Genomic DNA, 10,487 nt, shown 5'->3' with positions numbered 1-10,487 from the left:
AGGCATTTTCTACATTTGGAAAACATGACTCCAAAGAATTGTCAGTTATCAAACGGTACAACTGTAACTCTACAAGGTCTTGTTTGGTGCCAATATGAGCAGCAAGATCAGTTTTCAACAGTTCAGTAAACTGCACGAATTTTTCATCAAGACTTTCTTCCAGATCATCCAGATATGATTTAATGAGATTTGATGACTTATTTACGATCTCTTCAGCTGTAAATGACTGTAACTGATGAAGAAATCCAAAAACACTATTCACCTTTAGATAAGCTTTCTGCCTTTTTGACAGGGCAGAAAGCAAGCTGTCAATCATGGCAAGAAATGTTCAGCTTTTAAACTTCTGAGAAGACGTTTGAGATTCAACAAGTGGATCAAGAGTGCTGGAACCACTAAAATCATCATACGCGCAATTTTGCTTGTGTTTTCTTTGAGTTTGCTGTTGATAACCTTCACACTTAGTCAGATCCTTGGCTTTTTGCTCAATGTCTGAAAAAGTAGTGCGCATAGCTTGAATATATCCATGCAAGGATTCATAGGGTGCACAAGCTGTGTTCAAGTCTTGGCCAGAAGATTGCAAAGAAGCACTGGTCATTTGAAAACGCTGTAATACTTGATCCCACAATATGACCGTTATTCCTGTTTCTAACTTCATCATGTTTGAAAGTAGTCCACGAGCCCATTGTCGACACTCTGCCTTCTGATCATTGTTATTTGAAATGTCATCCAAGACTTGTTTTATTGCAGAAAAGCTGTGTAAAAGTGCTTTTGTTGCATCTGCACGAGCTGACCACCTGGTATCTGACGTTCTTTTCACAATGGGCAAATGAGCACCACCTTCAGATAATGCAGCAGAAAGGAGATCCCACTGATAGGTGGAAGCAGAAAAAAATGTGTACAGGCTTTCTACAAATTGAAAGAACATTAATGCTTCTTGACAACATTCAGCAGCACATTTTCCGATCAAATTTAGTGAATGTGCAAAACATGGAATGTAATCCGCAAACTCATTCAGCTCTTTAATTCGTGCTTGTAAGCCACTATACTTGCCACTCATGTTGCTGGCATTGTCATAACTTTGACCACGACAGTCTTTTATATCAATGTCATTTTCCTTTAAAAAGTCAAGTAAACTTTGAACGAGCTGTTCAGCACTATGACCTTCCATATCCAAAAACTTCACAAATCTTTCAACTGGTCCAGACAGCAAAACATAGCGCACAGTCAAAGTCAGCTGGTCCACATTATATATCTGGAGTAGAATCCAATGAAATGAATAATACTTGTATTTCTTCACTTCACTGATAATGTGATCCAGTATGCTGGATCCAATCAGACTGATGAATTCCTCACATGTTGTTTTAGATAGGTATGATTTATGTCCCTTCCTTTGTTTGCATGAGCATTTACATGCTCTGCCAGAAAAGGGTCAAACTTGGCCAGCAATTCTAACAACCCCGAGTAATTTCCATTACGAGGAGAGCCAACAGTTTCATCACTACCATGAAATGAAAGGCCTCGTTCTGCTAAAAACTTTACAACTTCAATTATTCACTCTAGAAGTGAGCGCCAATACTTCTGTTCAGTCTCCATTTCTTTCACAAGGTGGGAATCAACACGCCTAGCTTTGTTTTTGCACATCGACAGTGAAATTAAAGCTTGTCTATGTGAGGAACTTCCTTCATGTCGACGTAATAGATTGCTTGCATTTTCCAGTCATTAAAACCCTCTTCACTGAACTTTGATGAACATCCTGAAGTCATAACCTTGCATGGGAAACAGAATAGGCTTCCTTTGCTTTCTGAATAGCATAACCAATTTCTTGCATGTTGCTTGTTTGTAGGTTTATGAACATATGTAAAATAAGACTTCTGACAGTGCCGAGGTTTCTTTTCATTGTCATACAATCGCATGGATGAAGAGAAGTCATTCTCAGCATGTTGACATTCATCACTTCCCTTTGGCTATCCAATATTCACGAACACAATCATCTAGATTGTTTTGAACTCCAGGCCGGGTCTTTATGTGCTGCTATTGTGACTCCCGTCTCCCCTTCCCCCACCGCCACTCCGCAGCCCCGTCTACCTCAGATCCCACCGTCAACTCCTGGGCCCTCAGAGGTTCCATCTTCCTCTCACCCCAACCCTCCCCTCTCCACTGACACCCCCAGCCTCCCCCCTCCCCCCTCTGATCCCAGCTCTCATCTGTGCCGGGTCTTTACCATCCCCTCCGACCTTCAACTGTCAGAGGCAGAGCGCTCTGTCCTCAGTAAGGGCCTCACCTTTGTCCCCCTTCGCCCACACCTCAGCGAGTTCCGCATTCGCCATGATGTGGAACTTTTCTTCCGCCGTCTCTGTCTCCGAGCCTACTTCTTCGGCAAGGACTCTTCCACCCCCACCGATGACCCCTTCTCCCGTCTTCAACCCTCCTCTTCTTCATGGACACCCCGCTCTGGTCTTCTGCCTGCTCTAGATCTCTTTATCGCTAATTGCCGATGGGACATCAACCGTCTCGACTTCACCGCACCTTGTCCCCATTCCAACCTCACTCCTTCGGAACGCTCTGCTCTCCACTCCCTCCGCACTAATCCTAACCTTATTATTAAACCCACCGATAAGGGGGGAGCTGTTGTAGTCTGGCGTACTGACCTCTACCTTGCCGAGGCACGGTGACAACTCGCGGATACCTCCTCTTATTTACCCCTCGATCGTGACCCCACTAAGGAGCACCAGGCCATTGTCTCCCACACCATCACTGACTTTATCCGCTCAGGGGATCTCCCATCCACTGCTACCAACCTTATAGTTCCTACACCTCGCACTTCCCGTTTCTACCTCCTACCCAAGATCCACAAACCTGCCTGTCCTGGCAGACCCATTGTCTCAGCTTGCTCCTGCCCCACCGAACTCGTTTCTGCATACCTCAATATGGTTTTATCCCCCCTTGTTCAATCCCTTCCGACCTATGTTCGTGACACTTCTCACGCTCTTAAACTTTTCGATGATTTTAAGTTCCCTGGCCCCCACCGCTTTATTTTCACCATGGATGTCCAGTCCTTATATACTTCCATCCCCCATCAGGAAGGTCTCAAAACTCTACGCTTCTTTTTGGATTCCAGACCTAATCAGTTCCCCTCTACCACCACTCTGCTCCGTCTAGCGGAATTAGTCCTTACTCTTAATAATTTCTCCTTTGGCTCCTCCCACTTCCTCCAAACTAAAGGTGTAGCTATGGGCACCCATATGGGTCCTAGCTATGCCTGCCTTTTTGTTGGCTTTGTGGAACAATCTATGTTCTGTGCCTATTCTGGTATCTGTCCCCCACTTTTCCTTCGCTACATCGACGACTGCATTGGCGCTGCTTCCTGCACGCATGCAGAACTCATTGACTTTATTAACTTTGCCTCCAACTTTCACCCTGCCCTCAAGTTTACCTGGTCCATTTCCGACACCTCCCTCCCCTTTCTAGATCTTTCTGTCTCTGTCTCTGTCGACAGCTTATCCACTGATGTCTACTATAAGCCTACTGACTCTCACAGCTATCTGGACTATTCCTCTTCTCACCCTGTCTCTTGCAAAAACGCCATCCCCTTCTCGCAATTCCTCCGTCTCTGCCGCATCTGCTCTCAGGATGAGGCTTTTCATTCTAGGACGAGGGAGATGTCTTCCTTTTTTAAAGAAAGGGGCTTCCCTTCCTCCACTATCAACTCTGCTCTTAAACGCATCTCCCCCATTTCACGTACATCTGCTCTCACTCCATCCTCCCGCCACCCCACTAGGAATAGGGTTCCCCTGGTCCTCACCTACCACCCCACCAGCCTCCGGGTCGAACATATTATTCTCCGTAACTTCCGCCACCTCCAACGGGATCCCACCACTAAGCACATCTTTCCCTCCCCCCCTCTGCATTCCGCAGGGATCGCTCCCTACACAACTCCCTTGTCCATTCGTCCCCCCCATCCCTCCCCACTGATCTCCCTCCTGGCACTTATCCGTGTAAGCGGAACAAGTGCTACACATGCCCTTACACTTCCTCCCTTACCACCATTCAGGGCCCCAAACAGTCCTTCCAGGTGAGGCAACACTTCACCTGTGAGTCGACTGGGGTGATATACTGCGTCCGGTGCTCCCGATGTGGCCTTTTATATATTGGCGAGACCCGACGCAGACTGGGAGACCGCTTTGCTGAACATCTACGCTCTGTCCGCCAGAGAAAGCAGGATCTCCCAGTGGCCACACATTTTAATTCCACATCCCATTCCCATTCTGACATGTCTATCCACGGCCTCCTCTACTGTAAAGATGAAGCTACACTCAGGTTGGAGGAACAACACCTTATATTCCGTCTGGGTAGCCTCCAACCTGATGGCATGAACATCGACTTCTCTAACTTCCGCTAAGGCCCCACCTCCCCCTCGTACCCCATCTTTTACTTATTTTTATACACACATTCTTTCTCTCACTCTCCTTTTTCTCCCTCTGTCCCTCTGAATATACCCCTTGCCCATCCTCTGGGTGCCCCCCCGCCCCCGTCTTTCTTCCCAGACCTCCTATCCCATGATCCTCTCGTATCCCCTTTTGCCTATCACCTGTCCAGCTCTTGGCTCCATCCCTCCCCCTCCTGTCTTCTCCTACCATTTTGGATCTCCCCCTCCCCCTCCAATTTTCAAATCCCTTACTCACTCTTCCTTCAGTTAGTCCTGACGAAGAGTCTCGGCCTGAAACGTCGACTGCACCTCTTCCTACAGATGCTGCCTGGCCTGCTGCGTTCACCAGCAACTTTGATGTGTGTTGCTTGAATTTCCAGCATCTGCAGAATTCTTGTTGTTTGCATCTAGATTGTTTGGTCATTCACCAATATCATTAGAGTATTTGTCCTTTACACTTGTTCTTTTGCATTCAGTGGATGCTGGTTGTTGCTGTATCATGCCTTCTGCCGCACTAGTACTAGTTGTTCCTATATTTCCAGCTTCAGCCGTTATAGCACCATCACCATCTCCATGAACATCAAAATATTCTGTCAACTTACATGTTTTTGACATCACAAGTTTGTCTCTTCTTTCTTTTTCTCCCTTCGCTTTATGTATTGCACTTACAGAAGCATAATGACATCCAATATCTATGGCTCTATTGCTCATTGTTATCTGCAATGGAAAAAAAAATAATGAAATATACATTTAAAAACAAATAGTTTGTGTTACAAAAGCTAAGTATGGTATCAACAAAGACTAGTGAGCAATAACAAATTTATGTGACTGTTGTGCTGTATGCACGTGTGGATCATATGTACTCAACAACCAACTACGAATAGTGTTCTGAAAACTATCTGTTTAGTTGCTTATTGAAACTCATTTCAACTGGGAAATACAGGTTGAAACTCACAGTCTAATCCAACCTTGTATGTTCCTAAGCTGGTTTGGACTACCTAAAATGAGGAAAAAAATGAGGAATCATGAACTGGGTCACATAAAACTGTTGAGTTGCAGATCCCTTGTCGCAGGCTCACTGTGGCGGCTTGGGAGTGTGGGAGATAGCACAAAAGTTACCACGACACAGCAAGGAGCCAGCCCACGCCTGCACACACATACCATGCAGCATGCAGCTCCCCCGACATGAAAACAACAGTGTTGCCAGATCGTCGTGAGAATACGGTGAGATGCTGATTTCACCAGACTGCAGCCTGCAAGCATTTAGTGCAGGGCCCTCAAAAATGCGGGGCCCATAGCATATACTACTTTTGCTCCTAGGTTAATCCGGCACTGCTAGAGTTTGGAACATATACAATGCCGGAAACAAATGCGATATTACACTTGCCTAGACAGATTTCAGCAGATTTTCCTCAAAACATAATTAGCCATACTAATTCAAATCAAATAAATTCGTATATTTGAAAATAGTATAACATGATATTAAGTTACTTATAACAATTGTTGTTCTGTTACAGAAGACACCTATCATTGAACCTTCTGCCAGCTGGGGGATCTGACCATTGGCAAATCTCATGTTAAGAATATGTTATTACTCAAAATCTTAAAATCTGTGCGTTCAGAATTGTGTTATTTTGCAGGTATTTTTTCATTCTTGCTTCTGATGCCAGATTTAATGACCAAATACATATCCTATTTAATTTCAGATATATGTGGTATTAATTAGAAATTTCATTTTCTCCAATAATATTTAAAAATAATTGTTCATACAGAGTAAACAAATAATTACAGAAAATATAAAATGCAGAAATTTTAATATGTGTACACCTTTGTATTATAAAGTCCTAATGCCAGAATATTCTGTCACTAGTCAAATGCATTAAATATAAATATCAATAATATTTGTTGACAGAAGGTAAATCGTATTTCCTGATTGAGGATCAAATTAATTGAAAACTTGGATTTACTGCTCAGAGTGCAGGCAACGCAGCACTGTACCATTAACAATCGGTCCTGAAGAGTCACTTCCACTTGTTGGTACTGCAATGAAGATCAGCAACATGTACTTAATCCTAGGAGATTCACTGTAGTGGCTGTTGAGTCTAAATGCCAAGGAACTTACAAGACCATCACTTACCAGATTTTTGCAATTGCTCATGAGTGCATAAATTTGAAATGTAACATAGAAAAGTTAATGTAACTAATGTAATATAACTATAGAGGTGTCGAAAAATATTCAGATCATTACAGCACAGTACGTGCCTTCAGCCCATGATGCTGTGCTGACTCTTAAACCTACTCTAAGATCAATCTAACCCTTCCCTCCTACATAGCAGTCCAATACTTTGACATCAATGTGTTCCTTAAATGCACCTAATGGATCTGCGTCCACCACCACCCCGGGCAAGACTTTCCACGCACCCAACACCCTGTGTAAAACACTGACACCTCCCCCCCGCCACCCCCGAAACTTTCCTCAAATCACTTTGAAGTTATGCCTCCTTGTTTTAGCCATTTCCACACTGGAAAAAAGTCTCTGACTATCTACTCAATCTATGCCTCGTACACCTCGACCAAGTCAACTCTCAACTAGAAAAGCCCTAACTTGCTCAATCTATCCTCATAAGACATGCTCCCCAATCCAGGCAGCATCCTGGTAAATCTACTCTGTACCCTCTCTAAAGCTTCTACGTCTTTCCTATGACGAAGTAACACAATATTCCAATTGTGATCCAACCAGGGTTTAATGGAGCTGCAACATTACCTCAAGACTCTTGAACACAATTTCCTGACCACTGAAGGCCATCACACCATATCCCTTCTTAACAATCCTCTCAACTGCAGGGATCTAGGGATGTGAACCCCAAGATCCCCGTCCTCCACAGGGTTAAGAATTCTGCCATTAACTGTCTTATTTTATATTATTGGGTTAATCATCCAGAGATCTCGACTAATAAAAAATATGACTTATTCTGCCTTCAGATTCAACTTTCACATTTTTCGAGGTAAATGTATTTAGAATCTAGGCACTTAATGAAAGCTAATGTTACTATATACAGTGATTGCCAGTAAATTGAGACACATTTTGGTCCAATTAAGCAGCTGACCCAATTAGCCAAGGTTTCATGGGAAATAGTTAAAAGGGTATAAAAAGGACAAACTGCCATTCAACTGAGTAACAAATTATGTACTTAAATGAAATACAGAACAAATTAGAACACTATTGATACTACTGGTGGTTGTCCATCGTATCGGATGATGACAGGAAACTTGTTCAGGAGAGCTTTTTTACTGGAAAACCCATTGCACTGGGGTAGTCATACTCTCTCAATCTCGGAAATCCACTTTAAGCGTTATGAGTAGTTGTCACAACTGGGTCTTCCTTGGTTGCAGTGGTTGACCATGATTTCTTCTGTGCCTCATCATCTCCTTCACTCCCGGTAGGGTGTTGCAAAACCGCCTTCCTAGCTGTTGCATCTCACTGTCAATCTCATTCACCCAGTCTGCCAGAGCTGACTTTGCATGCTAAGACAGGCATGTCCTCATCTCATTGGGGTACGAGACCCGCCAGCAACCCTCATCTGCTGTAGCCCGACTGTTGAAGAGTTGTGCCAGGGTGTGGCCGCTGTTGCATGCAAACAGCAACTTGGAGGTGACAGCCGAGTGTCCAGTGAAGGCTAAAGGTAACATTCAAGATGATTGTCAATACCTGCAAATCCTTTGTAGTTCCTATCTTGTTGAAGTAGCGAAATCATTTCCTTTTCACTTCCAGATGTTTCTGGGATCTCCAAGCCTGAATGCTTGAAACTACACAGAGAAAAACATTTCTGAGTTGTCTTACTGCTAATTTCTCACCAAGTACCAGTAGCAAAAATCACTGCTTTTTGAACACCAACACGTGCAACATGCTATTTAAAAATTGTTCGTTCTAAGCACGGCGTAGATGGCCGCACAAGTACATGTGGCTGACGCAAGTTAGAAACTGTTTGGCTCAGTCTCCTGTCCCAATTAGGTGGCATGGTGTCCCGAATAAACAAAGGGAATCAAAGCTATTTTCTTCATTAGTTTGTGTTCTTTAGGAGTTGTCCCAAATAAGTGGCTGCCTCAATTAACTGGAATTCCTTTTTTTAAAAAATGTACCTTCAATTTTATGACACTGTAAAATATAGAATGATTATGTAATCAAAATATTAACTCTTCAGACATTAACCCAGCCTATCCAGGAGGAAGAAGTTGATTACCTCCCATATAAGGTTCTTAATCCTTCAGCTCAGTTTCTGACTTGTTTGACTTGTAAAATATTCTCCATGACATAGTCAAATTTGCACAGTCTAGAGACTGATTAAATCAAGCAACAAATCTTTCTTAGATAAGGAACATCTTTGATTTTCTTTAATATGTTGCTCTAATTTTTTAAGTGCAAAAACATGATACTTTGTAACATCTGAAATGCCTCGACATTGTGATAACTTTGCTTCAATGCATCAAAAGATCAAAGAATCTATGCTTTAAAATGAACTAATTGCTTCATTAAGCTAAAGTTAAAAGCTACTGAATATTACCCGGATACAATAGGGTCTTTTCAGAGCCTCTTAGATAGGTACTTGGAGCTTAGAAAAATAGAGGAGTATGTACTAGGGAAATTCTAGGCAGTCTCTAGAGTAGGTTACATGGTTGGCACAACATTGCAGGCGGAAGGGCCTGTAATGTGCTGTAAATTTCTATGTTCTATGTATTTACCCATGTTGAGTCAAGGCTATTGGATTCAGGGAGAAAAAAAACTGTCAAAAAATAAAACAACAAGAGGTGATTACAGAATTGTGTGTCACAACTGATAGATTATGAGACTTCAGCAAAAAGGCATATTAAGTAAATGGTAACAAAATTCATCAGATAATAATGAACACTTTTTTTGTCAAGAATTACTTTGTGAAACTTCAGTGAGAATATTTCACAAGTACTAGGTGAATGCAGTATGTAACCGTGAAGTCATCTTTTTTATATCATTAATCATATGTTATCTCAAATGTAAGCCAAGTTATTACAAGATAGAATAGCCTAGCACAGTATACGCACTTTGACGAAATGTTGTGAGAAAGTGCCTATAACCTACTCTTAGATTCATCTAACCCTTCACTCTCACGCAGTCTCTTAAATGCCCCTAATGACTCTGCCTCTACCACTGACCACACAGCTAACACTTACTGTTTAAAAAACGTTCCTCTGGTATCCTCCTTATACTATTATACTGCCTTGCTTCTGAATAACATTTTTAACTTCAAAAGCAATAATGTCTATTGGCTTGCCATTAACAGTAAATTCTTTCGTAAGACTGAGTATTTTACGCTTATACTGATTAATTTTGATAACAAGGCAAGTCGCTTAATTATTAACTTTTTTCCTGGAAATTCCTTCAAGTTGACAACGGAATTCGTATATATCATGTCTTTTTAATTTATTTATTGCACTGTCACTCATGGCTTTGACCATTAACAATTCAGTTCAAGATTCAAGATCGTTTAATGTCGTTTCCTGTACACCAGTGTGAGGAGAACGAAATTATTGCTACTCTGGATCCAATGCAGCACAAAAGAAACTCGAAAGATAAAGAACACAATACTAATAATAATAAACACACAATAAATAGAAACAACTACATAAAATAGCTTATATACAGAGATTAATTGTATGTACAATAAACACTAGGCTGTACATTGGGTGACTGATGGGAAATACAAAAGTGCGTGCAGTCTTAGTGGGTGGAACTGTTGATCAGCTTTACTGCTAGGGGCAAGTAACTGATTTTTGGACTGGTGGTCCTGGCATAGATGCTATATAGCCTCCTCCCTGATGGGAAAGGGACAAACAGCCCATGAGCAGGGTGGGTATGAAGCTTCATGATGTTACTGACCTTTTTCCAGCACTCTTCTGTATATATGTCCTTGATGGTGGGTAGGCTGACGGAAGTGATGGGTTGGGCAGATTTGACTAGCCATTGTAGAGCATTCCTGTCTGCCAGAGTGCAGTTCTTGTACCAAGCAGTGATGCAGCTTGTAAGGCT

The sequence above is a fragment of the Mobula hypostoma genome, chromosome 8 (assembly GCF_963921235.1).
Source record: "Mobula hypostoma chromosome 8, sMobHyp1.1, whole genome shotgun sequence".
Lineage (NCBI taxonomy): Eukaryota > Metazoa > Chordata > Chondrichthyes > Myliobatiformes > Myliobatidae > Mobula > Mobula hypostoma.
The sequence above is the reverse complement of the archived record's forward strand: the minus strand, read 5'-3'. Positions refer to the sequence as shown.